The 27,420-nt window shown below is 40.6% G+C and overlaps 1 protein-coding gene and 1 long non-coding RNA gene across 2 annotated transcripts in view; one reads left to right on the forward strand and one right to left on the reverse strand.

The window, feature by feature from the left end:
* LOC106602686 (cyclin-dependent kinase 2-associated protein 2) overlaps window positions 1-27,420 on the forward strand; it is a 299,328-nt gene that overhangs the window by 78,387 nt on the left and 193,521 nt on the right. The gene's annotated exons all lie outside the window — the stretch shown is intronic.
* LOC106602704 (uncharacterized) lies at window positions 4,314-6,589 on the reverse strand. Its single transcript, XR_006769571.2, has 2 exons — window positions 6,316-6,589; window positions 4,314-6,116 (listed from the first exon to the last, which is right to left on the reverse strand). It is a non-coding gene; the product is annotated as an uncharacterized LOC106602704 (long non-coding RNA).

Raw genomic sequence — 27,420 nt, forward strand, 5'->3', positions numbered from 1 at the left:
CTATGAGGCGTTATATGCACCGAAAGGCAAGTGCGAGAGGCAGCCCCAAAAATGTTTTTTTTGGGGGGGGCACACGGGGAGGTTTGCTAAGTCATATTGGAGACCTGAGCCAACTCCCCGTGCTTACCGTGGGGAGCGGGTGATGAGGAAAGCACCGAGCTATGCAGAAATGCGCACTGTATCGCCCATACGCATTCAAAGCCCGGTGCGCTCGGTGCAAGCTCCTCAGCGTTGCCATGCTAGAGTTGGCACTCAGCCAGGAAGGAGTGTGCCTGCTCAGCGCATCTGGCCGCCAGTGCGTCTCCTTGGCCCAGTTTATCCTGCGCCTGCTCAACGCAGGGCAGCCCTCATTCCCCAGCACAGCCCAGTTCGCCCTGTGCCAGCGCTCCGCCCGTGCCGGGCTACAGTGACCATCCAGCCAGGACGGGTTGTGCAGGCCGTGTGCTCCAGACCTCCAGTGCGTCTCCAAGACCCAGTTTACCCTGTGCCTGCTCTGTGTACTCTTCCTCCTGTGCGCCAGCCCAGACCAGTACGTCCTGTTCGTGCTCCCCACACTCGCCCTGTTACTAGTCTGGCGCCTCCAAAGCCAGTCCCACGCATCAGGCCTCCAGTGCGCCTGCCCAGTCCAGTACGTCCTGTTCCTGCTCCCCGCACTCGCCTTACATTGCGCCTCCATAACCCGGTACAGCCAGTGCCTGCTGTAAGCACTCGGCCATTAGTGCATCTTCCAAGTCTGGTGAGACCGATTCCTGCTCCACGCACTCCCCCTCCAGTCCGCATCCATAACCCAGTACAGCCAGTGCGTGCTGTGAGCACTCGGCCATTAGTACGTCTTCCCAGTCCGGTGAGACCGATTCCTGCTCCTCACACTCTCCCTCCAGTGTGCCTCCTGAGCCTCCAGCGACGCTCCTCAGCCCTGAGCCTCCAGCGACGCTCCTCAGCCTCCAGCGACGGTCTGCAGCCCAGAGCCTTCGGTCTGCAGCCCAGGTACTGTCACATCCTGACCAATATAAGTTATTTTCTATAGTAGAGTGGTCAGGGCGTGACGGGGTGTTTTTGTGTGTTCAATGTTTTCTATTTCTATGTTGTAGGGCCTTCCCTGTGGCTCAGTTGGTAGAGCATGGTGTTTGCAACGCCAGCATGGTGTGTGCAACGCCAGGGTTGTGGGTTTGATTCCCACGGGGGGCCAGTACAAAAAAGAATGCATGCATGAATTGAATGCATTCACTACTGTAAGTCGCTCTGGATATGAGCGTCTGCTAAATGACTAAAATGTAAAAATGTTGTAGTTCTAGTTTGTCTATTTCTAGGTTGGGGTTTATTGGGTTGACCTTCAATTGGAGGCAGCTGGTTCTCGTTGCCTCTAATTGGAGTTCATATTTAGTAGGGGTGTTTCTTATTGTTTGTGGGTTATTGTCTTTTGAGTAGTGCGTTGTCTTCTCTGCGTCACGGGTTGTTGTCCTATTTTCAAGTTATTAGTGTATTGCATTCAGTTTCACTTTTAATAAATATGTGGAACTACGAAAACGCTGCATCTTGGTTCGCTCCTTATAACAACCGTGACAATATCCCACTCTTAGCATCAACAAAACTCTCTCCAGCTTCTATCTTGTTAAGTGTGTTGGCAGTGCCTAATAATTTCCCACATGTGATCTTAATGAGTGCTTGTTTCCTTTGAAATAGGGTCCATTTGAATAGACAAAAATGAACAGCTTTGTATGAGTGACAAAAACATGGCATGGTAGCTTCATCCTGGTGGCGCAGTGGACTAATTCCAATGAAAGAGACCAGAAGGTTTGAGTCCCACTGACAACATGCCACCATAGAAAATACATGTTTTTCATGATTAATGCCTAAGCAAATTAATGTCCTATATGTGCTTGGAGTTCAAAACAATGTACTAAGCCAGAAATGTTATTAAAAGTATTATTCAATGTTATTTAATTACCTTCAAATAACCTATCATTTCCACTATCAAAACTTTCAGGTAACCATAGAGAAACATTCTCAGAACCTCCATGCAAACTAAAAATGAACATTACCAGAACAGGTGAAATTTTCACTATCGTTCTCAGAACGTTTTAACGGTCAGGGAATATGGGAAACCAAAAACATACGTTCCCACAACTTCCAAGGAACCAAAATTGTTGTAAAAAAAATGTGCAATGTAATCCTTTTTTTATTTTAAGGCAACAAAATGTGAAGACTGTGCAAGGTGTATCTCATGATCCATTGCCTTAATTCATGGTGCACATTTTTTTTTAGACCTTACCATGAAATGCTTACAAGCCCTTAACCAACAATGCAGCTCAAGAAATAGAATTAACAAGAGTTACTAAATAAACTAAAGTAGAAAAATTATAAAATCAAAAATGAACACAATAAATTTAGATAACGAGGCTATATACAGGGAGTACCGGCACCGAGTCAGTGTGCGGGGGTACAGGTTAGTCAAGGTAGTGTGTGTGCAAATGCTTGTATGTGTGGGTTGATATTGCCAAAGGGTTTGAATAAAGGTGCTGTTCTGGTTTTGCTCTTATGACTGGCTGATTGTTAACTGAGCAATTGGTCAATACATTCACTATCCAACCCATTGTTGGTTTTAACTATTTCTCTTTTCAAAAGCCATGTGACAAGAATGGGCTGGTGTGATTCATAATGATATGGCTTTATGCACTTTACTCCATTAAGTCTGTGTGTGTCAGTCAATGTTTCTGAATTCCCACTCTGCTACTATTCATGTGAGTGGGAGTCATTGTGTCCAGGGAACAAGGTGTACAAGGTCAGTTATACATGATTGAGCACAGGTAATTCAATGCACAGCGCTGAAAGATGTCATTGGAAATGTGTCGACAAAGAAGCACTAACACGGTGACTTGGTCTTTCGTTGTGCTGCTCTGTGTGATCTACTGCCACAGAGAGCGAGACCAGCGATTAGCTTGTCCCATCATAGCCACGGGAGGTATGGGTGCTGAGGGTACTGCAGCACCCCTTGAAAAATCTGAATAAAAAAAAAGTGCACTGAGCCTTTACTAACCCTGTATTAGCGGACCGATATAGCCGTCTGTGGTGCGGGCAACAAAAACAAATCCTGCCCCTCACACAACAAAAAAATGCCGCACTCCCACCCCCAAAACACCTTCCTGCAGCTACAGTGCATTCGGAAAGTATTCAGACACCTTGACTTGTTCCAGATTTTGTTTCATTACAGCCAAATTCTAGAATAGATAAAAAAAATCCTCATAAATCTACAAAAGATACCCCATAATGACAAAGCGAAAACAGGTTTCTAGACATTTTTGCAAATATATATCACTTAATATTGATAGGCCTATCTACAGTCGTGGCCAAAAGTTTTGAGAATGACACAAATATAAATTTTCAAAGTCTGCTGCCTCAGTTTGTATGATGGCAATTTGCATATACTCCAGAATGTTACGATGCAAATGAACTGAATCCCCCCAAAACACTTCCACTGCATTTCAGCCCTGCCACAAAAGGACAAGCTGACATCACGTCAGTGATACTCTCGTTAACACAGGTGTGAGTGTTGACGAGGACAAGGCTGGAGATCACTCTGCCATGCTGATTGAGTTCGAATAACAGACTGGAAGCTTCAAAAGGAGGTTGGTGCTTGGAATCATTGTTCTTCCTATGTCAATCATTGATAACTAAGTGGCTCAGGGAAAAGAACATTCATATTTTGGGTCCACGGCCAGGAAACTCCCCAGACCTTAATCCCATTGAGAACTTGTGGTCAATCCTCAAGAGGCAAGTGGACAAACAAAAACCCACAAATTCTGACAAACTCCAAGCATTGATTATGCAAAAATGGGCTGCCATCAGTCAGCATGTGGCCCAGAAGTTAATTGACAGCATGCCAGGACGGATTGCAGAGGTCTTGAAAAAGAAGGGTCGACACTGCAAATATTGACTCTTTGCATCAACATTATGTAATTGTCAATAAAAGGCTTTGACACTTATGAAATGCTTGTAATTATACTTCAGTATTCCATAGTAACATCTGACCAAAATATCTAAAGACACTGAAGCAGCAAATTTTGTGAAAATTAATATTTGTGTCATTCTCAACTTTTGGCCACGACTGTAGGCTACATAGCACATTGATGTGACTCAAACGGCTGCTCTCATTTATTTGTGCCGTACAGATTGTGGTTACCATTTAAGAACCAAACTGAAGCAAACAAAGCAAAATGAGAGTTTCTACTGGACAGGTCCCCCTATAGGTCTGTCACATTCTTCTTCGTCAGATGATAAAAGAAAAATCATTGTCGGACCAAAACGCAGCAGGGTTATGTGCACTCATCTTCTTTTATTAAATTGGCAAAGGGAAAACCAAAATAAACACGTACACAAAACACAATGACGAATAACAGGCCGGTAAGGCTTAAAAGCTATACCTAGCACAATCTCCCACAAACTACCAACACAAATACATACCTATATATAGGTCTCTCAATCAGAGGCAACTAGGAAACACCTGCCTCCAATTGAGAGTCCAACACCCAATGACCTAAACAAAGAAATACTAATACTAGAATGAACATAGCCCAAAACCCGGAAATAATAAATCAAACACCCTTCTAAACAACCAACCACATAAAACAAATACCGTCTGCCACGTCCTGACCAAACTACAATAACAAATAACCCCTATTACCGGTCAGGACGTGACAAGGTCTCTGTTTTCGTTCCGTTTGCTTCCGTTTAAGAAATGTTTTGCAGAGACGGAGTAATGAATACGCCCCAGTGGCCAGCCAGTGACAAACGCGGTATTTCAACAGCTGCATGGCGTGGATCCCAGCCTATGGAATACAAGTTTGAGTTCCTCCCTTCTAAACTCCCTCGTGGTATTGTGCTCCATACTATCAAGTACAAGTTCAATTTCAGAAGTCCACAAGTGGGGCTTTTATTTTCTTCATGGAAAATTACCATCTAGTTTTTCCACATGCTTTTACCATCTAGTTTTTTACTTTTCGGTAGTGCTCCAAACATGCCATTCCGAGAGCAAATTTATTTTTAACTCGAAGCAATGAGCCCAATCAACCCTCCGTGACCCCCAAAAAATAAACAAAAAACAGAGTAGGCTAATTTGTCCTTAGTTTTTTGGTTATGCCCAGGTCAAACAATTCAGCTAATCCATAGTGAGTGCACAAAACATGAGGAACACCTGCTCTTTCCATGGCATAGACTGACCAGGTGAATCCAGATGAAAGCTATGATCCCGTATTGATGTCCACTTGAATCAGTGTAGTGAAGGGAGAAGACTGGTTAAAGAAGGATTTTTTAAGCCTTGAGACAATTGAGACATGGATTGTGTATGTGTGCTGTTCAGAGTGTGAATGGGTAAGACAAAATATGTAAGTGGTATTAAACAGGGTATGGTAGTAGGTGCCAGGCGCACTGGTTTGTGTCAAGAACTGCAACACTGCTGGGTTTTTCATGCTCAACAGTTTCCCATTTGTATCAAGAATGGCCAACCACCCAAAGGACATCCAGCCAACTTGACACAACTGTGGGAAGCACTGGAGTCAACATGGGCCAGCATCCCTGTGGAAAACTTACGACACCTTGTAGAGTACTGCCCTGACGAATTTAGGCTGCTTTTAGGGAAAAAGAGGGTGAAACTCAATATTAGGAAGGTGTTCCTAATGTTTTGTACACTCAAGGTATAGTTCCATATTTCCTATTCTTAAAGATCAAGGGGTATTACATTAATTGGAATGACTGAATCTGACAGAAACGCAAAGATATTGCCTAATCATAGTAGATAGCAATGGGTTAAAACAAGCCTACATAACCAACCCATAAAGTAAAATGCAACATTGATTTATCCTGCAATAGATGTCGTTCAATTGGTAATATACATTTTTGTCTTCTTCTAATGCCTCTTCAATAGGTTGATGTTTATTGGGATGAGTCTTGTCCTGAAGGCAGAACTGAGCAAGTTCTGCTAGGAGAAACTCCCTAGAAAGGCAGGAACCTAGGAGGAAACCTAGAGAGGAACCAGGCCTCTTCTGGCTGTGCCGGGTGGAGATAGTTTTTAGCCAGGGGACAGCAGAGGGAGCGCGCCCCTATCCACATCGACGGGACCACTGTGGAGAAGGTGAAAAGCTTAAAGTTAGAGTATACATCACTGACAATCTGAAATGGTCCACCCACGCAGACAGTGTGATGAAGGCGGCGCAACAGCGCCTCTTCAACCTCAGGAGGCTGAAGAAATTCGTCTTGGCCCCCAAGACCCTTAAACTTTTACAGATGCACAATAGAAAGCATCCTATCGGGCTTAATCACCTCCTGGTATGGCAACTGCACCGCCCGCAACCGCAGGGCACTCCAGAGGGTGGTGCTGTCTGCCCAACGCACACTGCCTGCTCTCCAGGACCTACTGCAAAGGCCAAAAAGATCATCAAGGACATCAACCACCCGAGCCAAGGCCTGTTCAACCTGCTATCATCCAAAAGGTGAGGTCAGTACAGGTGCATCAAAGCTGGGACCGAGAGACTGAAAAATAGCTTCTCTCTCAAGGCCATCAGATTGTTAAATAGCCATCACTAGTCGGCTACCACCTGGTTACTCAAGCCTGCACTTTAGATGCTGATGCCCCATGTATTATAGACATGGAATCACTGGCCGCTTTGATAATGGAACACTAGTCACTTTAATAATGTTTACATACGGCTTTACTCATTTTATATGCATATACTGTATTCTACTGTATTTGTCAATGCCACTCTGGCATTGCTCGTCCTCATATTTATATATTTCTTAGTTCCATTCTTTTACTTTTAGATTTGTGTGTTTTGTTGTAAATTACTACTACTCCACTGTTGGAGCTAGGAACACAAGCATTTTGCTACACCCGCAATAACATCTGCTAATATGTAGCAGATGTTATTGCGGGTGTAGCAAAATGCTTGTGTTCCTAGCTCCAACAGTGGAGGACCAATAACATTTGATTTGATTTAGGGTTAGGTTTAAAATCAGATTTTATTACTGTGGATGTGCCAGCTACTAACCTGCGCCTTTTAAGAGGAAGGTAATCAGAAATGAACTGAAAGTCAGATTACATTACTGAGTTTGGGTAATCCAAAAATTACATTACTGATTACAATTTTGGGACAGGTAACTAGTAACTGTAATGGATTACATTTAGAAAGTAACCAACCCAACCCTGCTTTTCTCTGTTATTTAAATATAAAAAAATGTGTAAAGCAACAACCCTCTAAACTAACAACTTTAAGATGTGGATAATTATCTACTCTTCTTTTGTACAAAGTTACAGCTAGGATTGGGGTCAATTCCATCGCATTTCCGCCAGAGGAACAAGACGTTCCTGTTTGTGATTGATCAGAGGTAATTTCATGTACAAATAGGACGTTTAAGTATCTGAGCGGTCAATCACTGTGGCCCCCATTGCCATGGCAACGATTGACAGAGATGAGCAAGGATGGTAAAGATGTTTATATTTATGGTATGCCATCACACTGACATCTTCTATAGATTACTTCCCTTAGAGAGCATGGGACTTCATCCAGCACATTATGAAACCATTTTCCTATATCTTGTTTTTGAGATGAAGTGGTGAACAAGCTTATTGCAGCCAAATTGTATCTATGATTTTGATTGTTAGAGGTTCACCTTGGGGTCATGATCGGGGCTGTTCCAAATGATTGATGTAGTAGAATAATTTATTATGCTTATGTTGTATTAATAGAAGGGGAGGGGTTATAAGACCCCTCCCTCCTTACATTTATAGGGTCCTAGACTACAGATTAACAATATAAATACATTATGAGGTTTTAATTTTGTTCCACAGTTTTCTAGTTCTCTCTCTCTCTGCCTCTTATAAAAGAGACCCCTCTGAGAAATGTGTGACAGAGACAGAACTCTGCAGGGGAGTGTATGAGATAAGACTAGTCAGACATTCCACTATAAATCAACTTGGACATTTACTGCTAAGCTTTAAGCTAACACAATAAAAGCCTTGTTTATATAGCTGTGTAGGCATGGTTTTGGTCTCATGAGTAAAAGATAATGACGTAGGTAGTGACATCACTTCGGGTTTGATAAAATAACATGGGACCTTTTCTTTGATGCAGATCTTACTCGGAAATATACGTGCCATGTTCCTGATGGTCAACTTCTGTCTGCAATTGCTTTAATAAAGGTTTTTGAATGATTTAATTAAAGATATTGTCACAATGCTAATTTCACCAATGATTGACAAGGGCAGAGGAATGAACCCTAACACTATCCATGTTTTTGGTATATTATTATTATTATTATTATTATTATTATTATTTCTGAAGATTAATCAATGATATCAGGCCACACCCGGCCATGATTACACACACCCGTGTGTGTCCTTTGACACTATATAAACTAGTAATCCGCAGTGTTTGTCATTATACCCTGATGAAGACAGCTTGTCTGTCGAAATGTTGGTTAGTAAATTGTTGCATCTGAGCTCCTAGAGTGTGAGGCTCTCCTTTCATTTTTCAAACAAACTTATTGTAACTGCTGTTGTTCATTAATAATTTACAGTTCACAAGCATCTGATTCGCTAAGAGAACACTCCTCTGCGTCATTATGATGAAACGCAGTAAAGTGAGCTCCAAATGTATTGGGACATTGACACATTGAATTTGTCTTTACTGCTATAGCCCATAGAAACACATTGAATAACACATTCATGAATGGCAAAACAGAAAGATTAAATCATAATTAACAAGGTTTTAAAGTGTATGTCCTACTACATCTAAGAGATATAAGAAAACATTTTTTTTTAACTCATGTTTGGTCACGTTATTTTTGGGACATTGGACCCCTTACGCAGTTTTTACATTCTGGTACTGGGTTACCTTCAGACGACTCCCCTGAAGCTTGTGTGCATCATAGCGCAGAACCTTCATGTTCGTGAGAGTCTCCCCTTTCGATACTGGCTACATATTAATTTGTTGCTCCAACGGTTCAGTCTGGACAATAGGTTTCGTGAGAAGACCTCTTCGAAATGAAGACGTCCGCGACAGAGAGTTCAAACAACTGCTGTAAAGCTTGTGGATGTTGTAGGAGTGAGTATCCCCTTTCGATATTGATGAAATATTGGTTTGTAGCTGACACTTAAAACCTCTTTGGGCTAGGGGGCAGTATTTTGGTGTCCGGATGAAAAGCGTACCCAAAGTAAACGGCCTGTTACTCAGGCCCAAAAGCTAGGATATGCATATGATTGGTAGTATTGGACAGAGAACACTCTAAAGTTTCAAAAACTGTTAAAATAATGTCTGTGAGTATAACAGAACTGATATGGCAGGCAAACTCCCGAGGACAAACCATCAACAACAAAAAAAAAAGTGTCAGCCTACCACTGTTTCCAATGGCTGTCATGTTTATTATGAGGCGAAATCCTCTCAGATTGCAGTTCCTAGAGCTTCCACTAGATGTCAAGTCTTTAGAAAGAGTTTCAGGCTTGTTTTTGGAAAAATGAGCTAGAATTTGTAGTTTTTCTAAGTGGCTCCCATTTTGGCTGAAGTGTTTTCATGTGCGTGGATGAGAGCGCATTCTTTGTTGTTTATCTCTGGTAAAGACAATATCGATTCTCCGTCTTAAATTTTATAGTTTATTTACATATTAGGGTACCTGAGGTTTGATTATAAACGTTGTTTGACTTGTTTGGAGAAGTTTATTGGTAACGTTTGGGATTCATTTTGTATGCATTTTGATGCGCCAGCTAAACTGAGTTTTTGGGGTTATAAAGAAGGACTTTGTTGAATAAAAGGACCATTTGTGATGTAGCTGGGACCTTTTGGAGTGCCAACAGAAGAAGATCTTCAAAGATGAGGCTTTCATTATATCGCTATTTCCTCAGATAATCGCATGGTGTGCTTTCGCCGTAAAGCCTTTTTGAAATCTGACACAGCGGCTGGATTAACCTCTTACATCTAGACTTTCCGCTAGCGGAACACCACTCCAATATCCAATGATAGGGCGTGGCGCGAAATACAAACTCCTCGAAAATCCGAAAACTTCAGTTTTTCAAACATATGACTATTTTACACCATTTCAAAGACAAGACTCTTCTTTATCTAACCACACTGTCCGATTTCAAAAAGGCTTTACAACGAAAGCAAAACATGAGATTATGTCAGGAGAGTACCCAGCCAGAAATAATCAGACACCCATTTTTCAAGCTAGCATATAATGTCACAAAAACCAAAACCACAGCTAAATGCAGCACTAACCTTTGATGATCTTCATCAGATGACACTCCTAGGACATTATGTTATACAATACATGCATGTTTTGCTCAATCAAGTACATATTTATATATAAAAACCAGCTTTTTACATTAGCATGTGACGTTCAGAACTAGCATTCCCACTGAACACTTCCGGTGAATTTACTAAATTACTCACGATAAATGTTCACAAAAAACAAATTATTTTAAGAATTATAGATACAGAACTCCTTTATGCAATCGTGGTGTCCGATTTTAAAATAGCTTTTCGGTGAAAGCACATTTTGCAATATTCTGAGTAGATAGCCCGGCCATCACAGGCTAGCTATTTTGACACCCACCAAGTTTGGTACTCAAAAACTCAGATTTACTTTAAGAAAAATTGGATTACCTTTACTGTTCTTCGTCAGAATGCACTCCCAGGACTTCTACTTCAACAACAAATGTTGGTTTGGTTCGAAATAATCCATAGTTATATCCAAATAGCGGCGTTTTGTTTGTGCATTCAAGACACTATCCGAAGGGTAACGAAGGGTGACGCGCGGACGCGTATCGTGACAAAAAAAATCTCAAAATATTCCATTACCGTACTTCGAAGCATGTCAAACGCTGTTTAAAATCAATTTTTATGCGATTTTTCTCGTAAAATAGCGATAATATTCCTACCGGGAGTCGTTGTTTTCGTTCAAAGACTGAAATGTAAAATGGCCTTTTCACGTGCACGCGCACACCCGTCTCATTGTTCTCAGATCGACCACTATCCAAATGCGCTACTGTTTTTCAGCCAGAGAATGCAGAGTCATCATTCAACGTTCTGGCGCCTTCTGAGAGCCTATGGGAGCCTTAGAAAGTGTCATGTTACAGCAGAGATCCTCTGTTTTGGATGGAGATATGGTCAAACAGGTTACTTCCTGTACAGAATCTTCAGGTTTTGGCCTGCCATTTGAGTTCTGTTATACTCACAGACACCATTCAAACAGTTTTAGAAACTTTGGAGTGTTTTCTATCCAAAGCTACTAATTATATGCATATTTCTGGGCAGGAGTAATAATCAGATTAAATCGGGTACGTTTTTTATCCGGCCGTGAAAATACTGCCCCCTATCCATAACAAGTTAACAAGAAGTTAAGCTTTATTTTGATGTATGACACTTGTATTTTCATGAATGTTAAATATTTCTATAATTTGAATTTCGCACTCTGCAATTTCACCGGATGTTGTCGAGGTGGGTCGCTAGAGGAACGCCTGCACCAGAAAGGTTAATAAGCATAGTTTTGGTGCTGTAGTTCTGGATGACTTTTCACTGGAAGGAATGACAACTGCCAACATCCACAAACTTACTTCTTTCTTTGCAGTTATTTCAGAGCAGCAGTCTCAAGGTTGTGTTTCAGCTCTGAGTTGAATAATTGTTAGGGAACAAGGATAAATCTTTTTTTATACTCACCGTGACAACTCCCGCACTCTGCTCTACAGGACCGTGACAACTCCCGCACTCTGCTCTACAGGACCGTGACAACTCCCGCACTCTGCTCTACAGGACCGTGACAACTCCCGCACTCTGCTCTACAGGACCGTGACAACTCCCGCACTCTGCTCTACAGGACCGTGACAACTCCCGCACTCTGCTCTACAGGACCCTGGACAGCGTCCTCCTGACTAGGCAGTTTTACAGGACTACCCTCCACCCTCGCAGGACCTTGGGCAGCAGCTAACCACTCCACTCTAGAGGTCTTCAAGGATACACATGTACCCTAATAACAGAGACCAGATCCAGGACTTGAGCAGGTCCGGATCCAGAAATTCCATATAATGTCACAGGTCTGGGTCGGATCTGATATGATTGTCACAGGTCTAGGGTATGTGTAACTTTACGGACTTATCCAGAAGGACCTGTACATATCCAAATGCGACAGCTTCAGTAGAGACAGAAAGCTCGTTGTTGGCCAATCATAAGTCATTAAAGCGTCATAGAGCCTCCTTCTGTGGCAAAAGTTAAGATACCTAGTCAATGGAAGATGGGATTAAAAATGAAAATGGCAGAATTAAAAGTTAAAGGAGAAGGACTGGGTACAAACGACCAAGAGCCAGCAGGTAGGCTGCTACTTAATATTCTGAATGGAGTTGTTCTTTGTAACTGTAGGATGAGAACGCACATGCAGCCTCAATTAGCCTAACTAGCTACAGTAGTAGAAATAGCTTCTCCCGGTTTGATGCAGTCACGACAGGTACTACGTAATCATATTACATGATAAATAACCTAGCTCTGGCAGTTATTAGTCTACTATGGCACGAGTCGGATTGGTTGGTTGCCATCTCTCGTCTCTCCCTCCCTTCTCAGTGCTCCCTGTGTCACTAGTTAAAAATAGCACGCCCCCTCTGCCACCTGCTAGAGTGGCACTTCACGCCCCCTCTTCTACCTTGCGCTTTATCAGCTCCGGTTAATAAATCAGATTAAAAAACATGAATTTTCTGCTGCTTCCCTCATTCGGATCGGGTCTGGATCTGACCAGGTCTATACAGAACCAGTCTAGTTATCCTTGGGTTCATTTGGGACTGGATCTCGGACAGCTCCGAACCACAGCACCTGAAGACACTTGGTAGTGCAATCATCCAGCTTCAGGGTATTGAGCAATCACATAACAGATATAATAGCCTGCCTCAAAAATTGCACCAATCAGAAGTTTGAAAGCCAGCATCCTCTGGCCAGCAACTGCTGTGGTCCATTCCTCTGTCCTTCTCCTCCCTCTAAAGTGTTCAATCATGGACTGACTCATACGAAATATGGTGAAAACACCTCTGGTAAAGTATGTCTTTCCATGTGGCAAAAATAAACAATTCTTCAATGCTTTAGGTTTGGAGTTGCGCTACAAAGCAGAAAGGATGGTATAATGGTTTGTTAGCACTATTCCCAGTGCCACCAATATACAAGGAAGAGCAGGAATCTCATGAAAGTGAAATGTATTCAGAAACAAAGAGATTTTATGTAAATCAACCACAATCCCCCAACAACACGAAAATGAAGTTACAAAATCCAAGCCCCCCCAAAAAATCCAATGCCCAATCAATGCAGACAGCGAGCAAATACAACCAGCCGAGCAAAGGAAGAAAAATAATTGATCTTACCACTTCATTTCAGATGACTCTGTCGTGATGTGTGTTTTCTCCTATATTTTTTTTAAATTTATTTTTAATCCCAGCCCCCATCCCCGCAGGAGGCCTTTTGGTAGGCCGTCACTGTCAATAAGAATTTGTTCTTAACTGACTTGCTTAGTTAAATAAAAGGTTAGAAAATAAATACAAATAAATAAAGTATTCCAAACAAAAGTCAGCCACAGAAAGGAAATTGGCATCCAATAGGCCTTAGAAAAAGGCTGTCATCTACAATGGTAGTCCACAACAAAACTTGATTCATGTTATTGAAAGTTTCCCAGCCTCCAACAAATCAGTTTTTATTTGACTGTTTACTCCCAACCTGCCACATCCCAATACCTATTTCACAAACCAGGAAGTGGTTTAGGGTGTTACTATAGTAGAGAGGGGAGTGACCAGGCAGCTCCAGGGTTGTCCCCTAGGTACAGATCTAGGATCAGCTTTCCATTCCCTAATCCTGACTTTAAATGCGAAACTCACCCAAGGCCACTGTCTAGGGTGCAACTTCCCCCTACACGACCGAACAGAGCCTACAACCTACACCCACTTTAAAGCGTAACTACAATCCCAATTCCTTCCAGCCTTTTATTTTACTTCCTGTTGGGAAACCTGAAAAGTGGGTGTTTCATAAGAAGTAGTCATATTTCAATGACTCATTAATAGGCACAAAACACTCTCATCCATCCTAACAAGCTCTACCATAGTTGATACTGAGGCAAAACCTTGTCATCTGCTTCGCTGTCTGGCAGCCCTGTCATTTCCATCCCACACACGCACAGTCAACCTATTTCCATGCTGTTAAATATGCATTGCAAAGTATTTAGTCAAGGTAATGTATAATTGCAACTGAAGACTGGTACTAACAGTTTTATAATTAGGAAATGTGGTGACCAAATCACGGTAAGCCAATTATCACAGTAATGCATGACCTGTGTGTTATCATTATATAAGCGAACATGCACAAACACACACACACACGTATAGTGCAGTATTCACTCTGATTTACTCTTTTGGCGTCCTGTAAGAATATAGAGCTACCACTCTGCAGGTAATAGCCTTTCATTTTACAGTGAATGGGAAATGTATTATTTTTTTCCCCCAGCAATTCCATTCTGTCATTTTGAAGGACAATGGGTTAATGTATCCCTGAGGTATTGTACTAATGCATTTGGTCCTGCAAAGTTGCTGTATCCATACCAACATGATGGCTTGTAAGCAAAGTCGAATGCATGGCAAGTTGTAACACGTTTTTCGGGCCAGCTGAAACAATCTCCTACATTTGCAAAGTTGGCTAAGTAAAATATGTGTCGAATCCCAACTGTGCACATGCAAGTATGGCTTGTTTACTTTTTTCTACATTTCGATATCCAGATATTCTGCTAAATGACTTAAATGTAATGTAATGTAATGTAATGTAATGATATCCCCCACGATAGTAGTGCAGCTGAACCTTTTGGCTGAATATTCACTCCAGAATATTCCCTCCCTCCTTTTACCAGTCCATCCTCAGTAACATTCTCAGTCACAGCATGCTCTAGTCAGACACAGTGTGCGTCCCAACAATTTCTCCTGAATTGAACACTTCCCACAAAGTTTCCATCCTATTTCTTATATCAGTCATTTATCTTCAGTGAAGTGATCAAGTGCACACTTTGGGAGGAAGAAGAGATAATTGGGAAATAATCACAGCAGCCTTACAGCCAACTCTGACATATGAAATCAGTTGAAGTGACAGACAGGGTTAACTGGCTCCCAGGCCTCATTTGGTTTTCTCTAAAAGATAAAAATTCAAAACAAGCTTGAAGGCTTATGTGGAGCGATCCTGCTGAGCCATCTCATGCATACTGGATTTTGATCCAATATCTCATTACGAACTGAAGCTTTGAATTATACGAAAAGTACTGTTGCGGGCCTGTGGCAATGTCAGCCAAATGATGTCACTTTGCATTTTGTGTACTGCATATTTTGAATGTGCCTAACTGTTGCCACAGGAAACCAATTTGGTGGCATTTTAAATTCATACCTGGTGACATTAACAGAACGCAACCGCCAGCCCAGAACACTGAAAGTCTCACAGGTAGCTCTCATTCCATCTTATCATTTGCTGCTCACATTTCACTTTGGGGGGTTGCCTTCAAAACTCATCGTCAGGGTAGACCTGCCCTGGGGCCAGCACTGTAATCCAGCCAACATATCTTGCTGCCCTCAACGGCGGGTCAACCTTGAATGCGATTGTGCCCCAAAAATAGCTACTTTAATAGTTTTGCAAAAAAACTTAGTCATGTATTCCTGTAGTCTGATTCTTCTTTTTTTTATCTTCCCATGTTGTTCAGTCACCATCAGTGGTATGTATTCATGGATGCCAAGGGAAGCCAGGCTTCCCCCCCCTAAAATGTACCAATAATAAAACAAATCTCTCGTGTTTCATAATTGTCCTTCATTTTACAAGAGGCTGAATGTATCTCACCGGAGAAAGCATCTGAGCGAATCAGCACCCCTCTGTCTATCTGATGCTGTCTGCTCAAAGAGTATAATATTGTTGCCGCCCGCAGCATTGAATGCAAGGGAAGCCAGCGAGCATTTGGCCTCCCTTGATTAAAAAAAAAAAAAAGAATACAATAATGACCAGTCAGTATTGAGCTAAATTGAGTGAGCTCAACTGTGAATGTCCCGGCGCACTAAAAGATAGTGTCAAGGGAAGCTAGTTTGGATTTGGCGTCACACCAATCACATCAAGCCAAATATCATTGACAAGAAATCTTGAATCGTTGCATCTCGTTGTGTTGTAGTTCTCAGGTGGCTGGCTAAAATTGGCCATTTCCTAAATTAGTCATGGACGGAGATAGGGATTTAGACTTGTGGTTTTACTTAAATTCTCCTTACTGGCCCATGATTATAACGGCGATTCTGATCCAACCAAAAATGTATACATTGTGCTTCTGACCACAGGGAATAGAAGTTCAATTTGTAGCTAGATGTAATAGGCTAATGTTAACTAGCTGGCTAATCATTGCCCATGAAATGCTAACGAGCAATAATTTTAGCCAGGTAGCCTAGCACAAGAACTCAGTGTGTACTGTATGACAGGGTCATAGACCGTTTCAGCAACATGAAAGAAAGGACAATGGCATTGACGTTTTTCTACAAATAGGGTGAGTCATGTTTTTTTCTACACACGATATTTAGCTTACGTTGATTGGACTAAATCGTTTTTGGAATGTTTCAGTTTTCAGTGATACAGTGACTTGGACTAAGCATAGGTGATTTGATGATGTTGAAACGTTGAAGTTGAAATGGTGCTGGAATAGTGGAGGCAGCTCCTGTTTTCTTTGCAACTTGTGGTAACTCTCCTGGTTTCTAAATCAATACTTGTTTAGTATTCTAGAAATGTCAGAAACATTAACTTGATTGACCATGCTGTAGGTCATGTAACTGTTTGTTACATTCAATATGCTTTGTGGACTCCACCGGACAGATGTTGCTCTCCGGTTTTGTGATGAAACAAAGGTGTGGTTGAATATATTCTACCACTGCGTCTTCCTATTGTCTCTGCCTTAGGCCTATACAGTGAGGGAAAAAAGTATTTGATCCCCTGCTGATTTTGTATGTTTGCCCACTGACAGAGAAATTATCAGTCTATAATTGTAATGGTAGGTTTATTTGAACAGTGAGAGACAGAATAACAAAAAAATCCAGAAAAAAGCATTACAAAAATGTTATAAATGATTTTTTAAACATTTTATTTCACCTTTATTTAACCAGGTAGGCCAGCTGAGAACAAGTTCTCATTTACAACTGCAACCTGGCCGAGATAAAGCAAAGCAGTGCGACACAAACAGAGTTACACATGGAATAAACAAATGTACAGTCAATAACACAATAGAAAAGTCTACATACAGTGTGCAAATGAAGTAAGATTAGGGAGGTAAGGCAATAAATAGGCCATAGTGGCGAAATAATTACAATTTAGCAATTAAACACTGGAGTGATTGATGTGCCTAAGATGAATGTGCAAGTAGAGATACTGGGGTGCAAAGGAGCAAAAAATAAATATATATATCCTGTTGGGGATCTTATCCCGGTATAGGGATTCATTGTCAAGAGACCATGGCGGGAAATTCAAAACTGCAAGAATCTAATAATTTCAATTTCTCAAACAATCAACTATTTCTCACAATTTGAAAGATAAACATCTCCTAAATCCAACCACATTGAAATCGGACAAAGAGGCTTTACGGCGAAAGCATAAAGTTAGGAGAGTACATTGAAAATAGCTGTGTGTAATGTTTTGTCAATTCAAAGACAGGCGTCACCAAAAGCGGATAACCTCTTCAGCGTCTGATCCCGTTTTTTTTTTTTATAGATACACCTCTCCTGAATCGACCCACGTCGTCCGATTTCAAAAAGGTTTTACAGGAAAAGCAAATCATTAGATTATGTTAGATGAGTCCATCGTAAAAAGCAGCAACATAGCCATTTTCCAACCAACCACTTGCATCACAAATAACCAAAAAACAGCTAAATGCAGCACTAACCTTTTACAAACTTCATCAGATGACACACCTAGAACATCATGTTATACAATGCATGCATTCTTTTGTTCAATAAAGGTCATATTTATATATAAAAACAGCATTTTACATCGGCGCGTAACGTTGACTGACTATTTTCCCCTCAAATGCGTCCCGGGAAACAGCGCATAATTCCATTTATTACTATTCGAAAACGATTTTTTAAATTTATATTGTCAATCTAACATTTATAGATGAATATCTCTTGAGAACACCTGTCATACCAGATTTTAAATTAACTTTACTGGGTAATCACACTTTGCGATAAAAGGAGATGCGATACTCAGAAAATGAGCTAATATACCGAGCTCGGCGCCATCTTGGAACAATCGCATGTCACATCTCATCTTGTATAATATTGTCAATAATTGCCTACCTTTAGTTGTCTTCATCAGAAAGCACTTCCAGGAATCCCAGGTCCACAACAGATGTATTTTCGGTCGAAAAAGTCCATACGACACATTCCATTAGCCTGCTGTTGGTAGCGCGTCCTAGGGCTCTCTCCAAGCGCAGGGCTGAAGTTTCGGATAAAATGCGATTCTCCCGCCTGTAGGTTCATTCAAACATGTCAAACGTTGTAAAACATTAATCTTCAGGGCCTGTAACACCAAGAGAGCCAATAAGATTCGAGGGGGATGATTTCATTGCCTTTCAAACCGTTTCCAAAGGTGGGGGTAGACATGGCCGCCGGCGTCATAATGGTGATGGCCCATCCCCTGTGACCAATTTCCAATGAGTCTCATTCACTGAGTTTCGACTGTATAAAGGCTCAAACCACTGTGAAAAGACTGGCGACATCTAGTGGAAGCAATAGGAAGTGCTCACTGAACCATGGTTAACGGTGTGATTAATAGGGAAAGATGAGAAGTCGAGTCCACAATTCTGAATTCCACTTCCTGTTTCAATCGGTCTCGGGGTTTTGACTGCCATTTGAGTTCAGTCATACACAGACACCATTCAAACAGTTTTAGAAACTTTAGGGTGTTTTCTATCCATATATAATAAGTATATGCATGCCCTAGCTTCTGAGTTTGATTAGTAGGCCGTTGAAAATGGGAACGATTTTTTTTCAAAATGCGCTGTGGCGCCCCCTATCCTAGGGTATCCTCAAGAGGATAACCAGCTAGAATTATGCACTAACCTTTGACAATCTTCCTCAGATGACACTCCTAAGACATTATGTTATACAATACATGCATTTTTTGTTCCATCAAGTTCATATTTATATCCAAAAACAGCATTTTACAGTAGCGGTGAAATTCAGATTTTTTTTTTCTCTCAAATGCTTCCGGTGAACAACGTTACAAAATTACTATTCGAGAACATTGGTAAATTATAATATTGTCATTCAAATATTCATAGTTTACCATTTCGTAAATGCTACTGCATTGCCAGATTTCAAAATAACTTTACTGGGAAATCACAATAAACCGGGTGCTGTGCTAAGAACAATAGGCTAGGCTATACAGGTTAGCACCATCTTGTAACCATGTAATATCAAAATTACTATTGTCAATAATCCCTTACCTTTGATTATCTTCATCCATTGGCACTTCCAGGAATCCCATGTCCACAACAAATGTGGTTTCTTTCAACAAAGTTCATAATTGATGTCCAAATAACTCCAAGTTGTTAGCGCTTCGGTAGGCTACTAAAAAGTAGCGCGGGGGGGGGGGGGGGGAAGTCACGGCGAAAAGTAAAAAAAATAATCTATTTACGTTCGTTCAAACATGTCAAACGTTGTTTAGCATCAATCTTTAGAGCCATTTTTAACGTGAAACATCAGTAATGTTTCAACCCGACCTCTCCTGTGTCTTGAAAAACGTATTTGAAAAATGTATCGCAATGATTGCGCAGGTGCAGCCAATAATGAAGTGACGACATCTTAGGGAGGTCAAATTCTCTTCCTTGTCATCCGGTCTCTGTTCATCATAGACGCTTCAAACAACTTTATAAAGATCGTTGACATCTAGTGGAAGCCGTAGGAAGTGCGAAATGAATCCTTTCTCACTGTGGTATCTAATAACAATGACTCAAAAAAAATTGTACAGCCACAATATTTATTTTTTTCTCAGGTTTTTGCCTGCCATATGAGTTTTGTTATACTTAGACACCATTCAAACAGTTTTAGAAAATTCAGAGTGTTTTCTATCCAAATCTGTTAATAATATGCATATCCTACCTTCTGAGTTGGTGTAGGAGGCAGTTAAAAATGGGCACATATTTTTTTCAAAATTCTCAATACTGCCCCCTAGCCCCAACAGGATAGATATATATATATATATATATATATATAGCCCATATTTATAGATGGGCTATGTACAGGTGTAATGATCTGTAAGCTGCTCTGACAGCTGGTGCTTAATATTAGTGAGGGAGATACGAGTCTCCAGCTTCAGTGATTTTTGCAATTCGTTCCAGTCATTGGCAGCAGAGAACTGGAAGGAAAGGCGGCCAAATGAGGAATTGGCTTTGGGGTGACCAGTGAAATATACCTGCTGGAGCGTGTGCTACGGGTGGGTGCTGCTATGGTGACCAGTGAGCTGAGATAAGGCGGGGCTTTACCTAACAAAGACTTATAGATGACCTGGAGCCAGTGGGTTTGGCGACGAATGTGAAGCGAGGGCCAGCCAACGAGAGCATACAGGTCACAGTGGTGGGTAGTATATGGGGCTTTGGTGACAAAATGGATGGCACTGTGATAGAATGCATCCAATTTGTTGAGTAGAGTGTTGGAGGCTATTTTGTGAATGACATCGCCGAAGTCAAGGATCGGTAGGCTAGTCAGTTTTCCAAGGGTATGTTTGTCAGCATGAGTGAAGGATGCTTTGTTGTGAAATAGGAAGCCGATTCTAGATTTAATTTTGGATTGGAGATGCTTAATGTGAGTCTGGAGTTTACAGTCTAACCCGACACCTAGGTATTTGTAGTTGCCCACATATTCTAAGTCAGAACCGTCCAGAGTAGTGATGCTAGACGGGCGGGGCAGGTGCGGGCAGCGATCGGTTGAAGAGCATGCATTTGGTTTTACTTGACATTTAAGAGCAGTTGGAGGCCACGGAAGGAGTTGTATGGCATTGAAGCTCGTCTGGAGGTTTATGATGCCTTTGGTGATAAAAAACTAAAGACCGCATTCTATAGCAAGAGTTGATGTTTGTGTGCTGGAAGGTACCACAGAGAGATCGCTCGAGTATGGGTTTCTACATAATGAGAACAGTCTTTACAACAAATACTGTCTGCTGTGAATTATTAGTATCTTTCATACAAATCCTAACCTTGTGACTCATTCCATACATCTGTTGGTTGTCATGAACATTCAGGTGGATGTACTTTGCTATAAAATGCTGTGGCTCAAATCCGCTCATTGGGCTCTCAACGAATCATCTAGAGGTGGTTTGTTGACCATCTTCATTATTGAAACAATTAATCAATGTTATTAATACGTTTTGAATTAAGTAATATCCTGATTGGTGATTGACCTTGTCTCTCCTCAAAATTGATTGGTATTTCTAGATCAATTTATTTGGGTTTGGTTAAGCTGTTTTCTAGTGATTATTTTTTAACAATGAACTAATGATGGGAGATTTCACCTGGCATAGAAAATATGGTCTCTCATCAGGACAATGTTCAGAGGAGCTAGCCAACTACACAGCTAAAACAATCACTTCAAACTGAAGCTGGAATGACAGCAAATTAGCTGCATTCTGGGATTTTATTTTGACCTTTTTTTGTACATATCCATAAAAATTATGCTGATTCCAGATTTCGATTGGCTGAGAAAAGTTGACAGCCTGTCTGTCTGTTACTATGGGACAGCTGGAGATCGAATTTGAATACTGAAACAATGTTGCAAATGTCAGAGAGACAGACAGGATAATACAAATGCTAGTCTAGAAGACATGGGTGATAATGGCTAGATGCTTTTTACAGTAAAGAACAAGTTTATAAATTGCCTGGCTGGGCTAATGAGACAGTGGATTGCACTGTCAGATGGAATAGTGAATGGGCATTTCAACTTCATAGCCTTAGCGGGTGGTAACTTGTGGAAAAGACACCAGTCTGGAACTCAGTTTTAACCAATCAGCATCCAGGATTAGACCCACCCGTTGTATAAATATGTTATAAACTAATACATACTTATTATCCTATCCTACAGTGTTTTTTCTTACCTTTAAATCATTTCACCTGGTGTTAATCTGCATGAAAAAATATTAAAGGGATAATTCATCCAAATTACAAAATGATATATTGCTGTCCTTACCCTGTAAGCAGTCTATAGACAAGGTATGACATTAATCCATACTTTGGTTTAGTTTCCCTGGCACAGTTTCCATATGCTAACATTTTGTGGCACAAATCCCATTCAAGTCATGGGACTGATATCAGCATTTTATGTTATCATTTTCAAATCATCTATAAGTGACTTTGTTGAGCTATGTAATCAATTCGAGATACTTTTGGGGGGGGGAAAGCATGTAGAAACAGTGCAACTAAACCAAAGCATGGTTTGCTGTCATATCTTGTCCATAGACTGCTTGCAGGGTATAGAAACCAAAGTGTAATTTTGGTGTGAACTATCCCTTTTAGTAAGCGACTTGTTTTTAATTTTTTTCAAACTTTGTATGGTTTATTACTATTTAAAGTGCATAGTTTACGATTTAACTCACTCTGAAATGTCAGGAAACATTTTTTATGAACACTGCAAACACTGTCAATTATAGTTCCAATTTAGACTGAGAAATGAAATGTTTTCTCCCCATTACTGTTCTTTACCAGCTGTTATCTGTTCAATGGGTGTCTGCACTGTGTTTTCTGCCCCCAACAGAATACATTTAGGTCATTATCTTGCCATTCATTATCATATATAAGTGACTGATACAAACTAGGTCAAAATTGCTTATCAAGTTAAAAGACATCGTAAGATAAGAGCTCAACAAGTTATATGATTGCCTTATATCATGATAGTGAACATTGGCTTCTAGTCATTGTTTTGTCTCTGTAGAATGGAAAAAGGTGAAGGTTATTGTAAAAGGGGAATTAAGTAACAAGGAGAGTCAAATACTATTGAGATATGTGTATATCATCATTTGTGTATTTGGAAGGTTTCCTAAAAAAATGTCTCATGTATCTTATGTTAGCATTTCACCCAGAGATCAGAATGAAACAGTTAGCTGCTGGCATCTTACCAACTGAGTTTGATCTGAAATATAGAGACGCAATCATGTCAAAATAAGAGCAATCACGGCTCATGTTATTTCATAACGCATATCTTACGCTTAGTTTATTTATCACACAGATCAGATTAAATACACTACCTGCACTGTTTCTGGACTAAAATCCCAAATATGTTATTGTTTAATTAAATATGTTCGCCACCTTTCTGTATAGGGTTGGTATTACTGTCATATATTGCTGCTATGATTCATAAACCGCTAATATTTTGGAGTTCTATACCTCTGTTTGTACAGGATGAAGACCATAGATGATGGCCAAAAACAGGACCAACGTCACAATAAAGGCTTCTTTCCAGTCAGCCGAACACAGATACACAACATGCATCGCTATTTGTCGACACTCATAAGACATGCAACCGAGAATATCACAGTGAAATTTGCAAACAAAATCTATAATACATCTTCAATTTGTTCACTTTCAGAGTAGAGAGTTTAACACTTATTTTTCTTACAACTGCATTGTTGGTTAAGGGCTTGTAAGCATTTCACTGTAAGGTCTACACCTGTTGTATTCGGTGGATGTGACAAATACAATTTGATATATACACTGCGTGCACAATTATTAGGCAAGTGAGTATTCTGATCTTATCCTTATTTCTACGCACATTTTCAACTCCAAACCATATAAACTTGAATGCTTCTTGGATTTAATCATTTTCTTGTGTAATGAGGGAGGGTGTGGTGGAAGTGAATAACACTTTATATCAAGGTGTGCATAATTATTAGGCAGCTTCATTGCCTCGGGTAAAATGGGCCAAAAAAAGAGATTTAGCTGACACTGAAAAGTCCAAAATTGTAAAATGTCTTTCAGACGGAAGCAACACTGTTGAAATAGCTAAACTATTGAGGCGTTTCCACCGGACAATCAAACGTTTTGTCCAAAAAAAGCATGGAGAGGAAAAGGGCGCAAATGAACTGCAAAAGACTTGAGAAGAATTAGCAAGGTGGAGGAGGGGTATGTCAGGGGGCTAGGGTCAGTCTGTTATATCTGGAGTATTTATCCTGTCCGGTGTCCAATGTGAAAATCTCTCTCTCACACACACACACACAGATCAAGAAACTGACAGACTCCATGGATGGAAGGCTCATGGCCGTTGACAAGGGTGGCTATATTGTGTTACTTATTTGTTACACTTTGTCACAACGTCCACAGAAGGTGGCGCCTCTCTCCGGTCGGGCGGCACTCGTCGTCCTACTAGCTGCCACCAATTTCCTTATCCGTTTGGTAATGTCTGGTTAGTGTAGCACTTGTTTTGTGTTTAGTAATTAGTGGGGTATTTAGTCTGTCTGTTTGTGTTTGGGGTTGTGCGGGATTCGTTTCGTCTGTTATTGTAGGCTGGGGATTTATTTTTTCTTGCCCTTTTTTTACCGTTACGTGTCTTGGCATTTGGGTTGCTGGGCTGCGTCCCGCTACTTTCCTAGACTGTGTTTTGTCTTTTATGGAATCATTTTTACCCTGCCTTGTCAGTTCGGTTCTTTGGACTTGACTTCTTCATTAAAACGTGTTTCACGTACCTGAGTCTCCTGCGCTTGACTTCACCCCTCCTGCAGATCTATTTTATGACACACTTACTCTAAAAATGTAGAATAAACAAGCGAGTTGGGCGAAATTATTTCTGTAATTTTGTTGCCTAATAATTGTGCACACATATATTCCCCTGAGAAAGACAAAACTCACTTTTCCTTTGTTAAACATTCAGGTTTGAGGTTCAGTAACATTTTGGATTGACTGAGAGCACCGAGTTTGTTCAGCAATAAACTGAATCCTGAGGAATACAATTTGCCTACTAATTGTGCACGCAGTGTATATGTGGAGATGATAGACTCTCTCACCCTATTAACATTCCAATCAGTCAGTTCTACCATTACTAGACCATCAATATAGACTTCTCATTTAAAACATTGTAATTGCATTTGGCATTGCTATTCATTTTATTATCTTGTTGACATGCCTGTTTTTCTGTTCCAGATGAAGAGCCCGATAGCAGTAGAGGCGACTAGCGGTAAATGATCACAGACGTAATGAAGGCTCTTATGTACAAAAGATTAATCAAACCAATTAAAATGTGAAAATACACAAATCTGTATTCGATATCTGAAGTGAGCCTGGTTTACCATGTTTCTGATTATGTATTTGGGTAGATACATTAAATCAATATAAGATATTTAACACCTACATGTATATCCCCTCATATTTTTGCTGCCACGTGAGGAAATCAATACTGTTGAATGTGTGGTATGTGTGGCACATTGTCTGTCCTTTGTCTTACCTTTCATCAATTGACAAATGTTGCTGTGTATTACGATTTCTGTATACATGGGGCTGGTCTCCAGTCTCTTTCTTCTCCTCCGACAGAGAGACTGTACAGGAGAGCCAATCAGAATCTGAGGGAGAGTACAGCAGCCAACTACTGACACTCACCAAGCCCTGAGGATCTGAAACATAGGGGCGGCAGGTAGCCTAGCGGTTAGGGCTTTGGGCCAGTAACCGAAAGGTTGCTAGATCGAATCCCCGAGCTAACAAGAATCTGTTGTTCTGCCACTGAACAAGGCAGTTAACCCATTGTTCCTAGGCTGTCATTGTAAATAAGAATTTGTTCTTAACTGACTTGCCTAGTTAAATAAAGATGAGATACTATACACACACTTCATTCTTAAACTAGTTATCCCAGCTGTAATTACCAGAGGTGTTGTGTACTTGTTGTTCATTATTTTATCTCTGTCCCCTCTTCGTTTCTCCAGGTGAGTTTAGGTTGTGGTGACCATCTGATGAACCTGACCTCCTCCTCTTGCTTCAGAGAGAACTGGTTCACTACCTGTTACTAATGGACAGAAAAAAAGAGAGGATGGACGCAGGCTATAAGCAGAACAAAATGGCTATAACCATGAGGCAGATTCCATTTAGTCAATCAATATTTAAGTGTGCATATTTTTGGTGAACAATCCCTATATTTCATTAAAACAAGGCGTTTAACCGGATCAAGGTTGGACCATGAGGGACCGACAAGATGAACCTCTGGGAATGGGTATAGGGGAAAGAAAGATAAGAACTTATGATCAGTGGTGTAAAGTACTTAAGTAGTACATTAAAGTATTTTTTACTTAATCTGTACCCCAAAAATTATATTTTTGAGAACTTTTATTTTTACTTCACCACATTCCTAAAGAACATGATGCACTTTTAACTCCATATATTTTCCCTGACACCGAAAAGTTTTCCTTAGATTTGGAATGCTTAGCAGGACAGAAATGGTCCAATTCAGGCACTTAAAGAGAAACATCCCTGGTCAACTCTACTGCCTCTTGTGACATGGTGAGGTTGGACCCAGGTGCGGAGAAGAGACCAGACGAGGAATCAGTGGTTAGGGATAAACATAAATACTTTACTGATAAACAGTACCCGCAGGATCACAGTACACTGGGAAAAACAACAAACACTAAGTCTCGAAAACTCATTCAGGAAACAACCGCACACGGTAAACAATTCAAGCCTCTGCAATGAAACTAGAAAACCCAGGTCATTTAACATGGAAATCATAATGAGTAATAGGACACACCTGAGATTCATTATTGTCTCTAGGACGGTCTCTGCCGCCCTCTGGTGACAGGTGGAACCATGACACCTCTGATCTGATGACTCACTAAACACAAATGCTTTGTTTCTGAATGGTGTCCGAGTGTTGGATATGCTCTGTCTGTCCGTAAAAGAAAAACAAGAACAATTGTGCAATCTGGTTAGTTTAATATGAGGAATTAGAAATTATTTAAACTTTCACTTTTGATACATAAGTACATTATTACAATTACATTTACTTGAGTATATTTAAAACCAAAATACTTTTAGATGTTTAATCAAGTAGTATTTTACTGACTGACTTTCACTTTAGTCATATCCTATTAAGGTATCTTTACTTTTACTCAAGTAAGACAATTGGGTACTTTTCCTACCACTGCTTATGATAAAGACATATCTTGCACGCACAGCACTCAATGACGGAGAGGCATATATGTTTATAAGACTTTTGGGCAAATGTCATATATTGTAATCAACGGAGTGTAGAAATTCTCACCAGGTTTCTGAAATGTCATTGGAATAGTATAAGAGCTGCAGTATCAGCACCCTCAGACACAACCCTGTGTTAAAGAGGACATTATTATGACATCACCATCACAAGAAATCATGGCCAGCACAGTGTCTCTATCTGTA

Source organism: Salmo salar, chromosome 04, assembly GCF_965601325.2.
Source record: "Salmo salar chromosome 04, fSalSal1, whole genome shotgun sequence".
In the NCBI taxonomy this organism is placed as follows: Eukaryota; Metazoa; Chordata; class Actinopteri; order Salmoniformes; family Salmonidae; genus Salmo; species Salmo salar.